This window comes from Parus major, chromosome 1A, assembly GCF_001522545.3.
Source record: "Parus major isolate Abel chromosome 1A, Parus_major1.1, whole genome shotgun sequence".
Taxonomy (NCBI): Eukaryota; Metazoa; Chordata; class Aves; order Passeriformes; family Paridae; genus Parus; species Parus major.
Window position 1 is genome coordinate 54,134,331 of NC_031773.1, and position 2,832 is coordinate 54,137,162.

The window sequence follows — 2,832 nt, forward strand, 5'->3', positions numbered from 1 at the left end:
AGACATTAATTTAGTACCAGCACAGAGGTGTATATTATGTTAGTGCTGTGCATACCAGTCTTTATGGAGGGGGGAAAAAAACCCGAAAAAGCTCTCTAGGGACATGCCTGCTCATTTCTGGCTCATTAACTTTAATGTCATAGTCACAGCTCTGACAGGTTGGGAATAGGTGATCTTTGCTATTCTCTAGATCATGTCTAGCCTACACTCATACCTTAAAGTCACATTCCTGACCCTCACACTGTGTTTTAACCAGATAATAGGAAGCAAGCCTGCCCAAAGGCTTGCTGTTCATTTCACTCAGCATCACACACAAGCACTGGGGCCCCTTGTCAGCGTGTTATTATAATCATTAACCCTGGCACAGCTGGATGTGCTGGCACTCCAAATGGTACCTGATGCAATGGGTTTCTGCAGCCCCAGGGGTGCCAGGCCACTTCCAGGAGAAAACCCACCCAAACCAGCGTGTGTCACAAGCAGGGGGTTGACATCATTCACATTTGACAAGTTTGGGGTTTTTTTTGCCAGAACTGTTCTGACATTGGGCAAGGAAGAAGGAAAATTAATAAATTTCTTTCTGTCTAAACCCCCCCCCCCCATAATTCAGACAACAGGAAGAGTCAAAATTTCCCTTTTAACATCTGCTACCAAACAACACTCATGCTTCAACACTTACAACCTGACAAAATGGGGACACTTTTGGGAATACCAGTGAGGTCCCAGTCACTGCTCTTTGTGCTGTTCTTACAGAGAACCTTAACTTGTACTCTAAAGTTTTGCTGCTATTATGATCAACACAGTGAGTCCAGAGGTGAGTCAGTCACCTTTTTATGCCATTAATCCCTTTTTTACCCATTTTCATCACCTTCTCAGCCACCAGACCCCAACACAGATGGAGCCCACATCGAATCCACAGACCTACCCTTTCTGTGTGCCCCAGGAAAAGGCACAACCATCTAATAAGAGCAGCCAAACTCTCAAGGAAAAGTTAGCACAGATGGCTTAAGCTGTTTACTTTTCCACTTCCCGTTTAGAGTGTCAGGTTCCACACAGTGGTTATTATTAATCAGAGGTCAGCTCCATGCTGAGACCAGTCATCCCTCCCAATAAGCACCTGTTTTAAACAAACACAAGCCAACCCAAAAACGAGTTTAAATAACCAGCCATTCCTCAGGGATGTTTCTGTACTTGACTTGTACTCATATCACTGCAGTGCAAACTGCAGCGATATGAGGACTACCACCTATGTGGAGTCCCTGGGGTGAGCACTGAATTAACTTGCTGCAGTGCTAGGTACATCAGAGCTGGAAGAGAATCTTGGAATGATCTCAGACAGTAGCTTAAGGCAAAGCACATTCAGCACATAAACATTTTTATAGCAGCAACACTGCTTTGTGGCTGCCATGGTGTAACCCCAGCTGGCAACCAAGCCCCACACAGCCACTTGCTCGCTTCCCCACCAGCAGGATCAGGGACAGAATTGGAAGAGTAAAAGAGGGTAAACTTGTGGGTTGAGATAAAGGCAGTTCAATGGGTAAAACAAATGCCAAGCATGCAAGTAAAGCAAGGAATTCATTCACTATTTCTCATGGGGGCAGGCAGGTGTTCAGTCATCCCAGGACAGCAGGACTCCATCATGGGTAACAGTTACTTGGGAAGACAAACATCACCACTCCAAACATTTCCTCAGCTTTATATGCTGAGCATGATGCCACAAGGTATGGGGTATCCCTTGGCTCAGTTAGGATCAGCTGCTCTGTGTCCCCTCACAAGTCCTTGTGCAGCCCTAGCCTCCCCACAGGCAGGGAGGTGTGAGAAGCAGAAAAGGCCTTGATTCTGAGTAAGCCCTGCTCAGCAGTAACAAAACCATCTCTATTATCAACCCCCTTTTCAGCATAAATCCAAAACACAGCCCCTTACTAGCCACTTTTTAGTGAAGAAAATTAACTCTACCCCAGCCAAAAGAATCACAGTGGCATATGTGAATGGAGAAGGTACCTCATCGTTTTCAGAGCCGGGGTTTGAAATTTACCCTGGAAATGTGCATGTGTGAATGAAAAAGCAAACAGATTTATGTTGATGGAGCTGCAAGTCTGATGCATTTTACTATGAGACATTTAATTGCTGTGCTTTAACTGCTGAAGCCCAAGACAATTTCCCAAGCAGACATGCCCATTCACCCAGGAGTGAGGAGCACAGATAAGACAGAAGAAAGGGGGATGGGAGAAGATTAGACATGGCTCAAATTGCTAGAAAGGAAAAATAGTTTGCTTCCACAAAACAGAAGAGACAGACTGGACACATCTTCCCAAGCTGCAAGTTTCTCTGATCTGAGGGATCAAAGTACTAATTTGCTTAATGGTGCCAAGGCAGCTCTGCTCGTCACAGAGAGAACTGTCCAGCCATGTCACCAGCTGTGCCCTTGCCTGGGAAACAGGAGAGTGAGGGATCATTCCTTTTGTCTTTAAGCTCAGAGCCCAATTATCTGTGTGGGTCCTTGAGCATGTGGCAGAGGTGGAGGCTGGGGAGGCAAGCAGTGGTAACAGCAGCACCTGGCAGTATTAGTGCCTAACTGGGGGAAGAAGTGGAAGAGAGATTATAGCAGCATTAACAGACTAAGCAGGGGGACAGGGGGTTCTGGCTCTGTAGAGCAGAATGGAAAGGGGCAGATAGAGAGCAACAGCTAAGACAATATCACATTTTTAAAGGTTTACACTGGGAAATGAGTACAGTAGTTAGATCACTACTTATGAACTCAGTCATCAACGCTCAAAATCTCAAATAGATATCATCATCTTAATAATGCTCATTTCTCTTCAGAAAAGACAGATT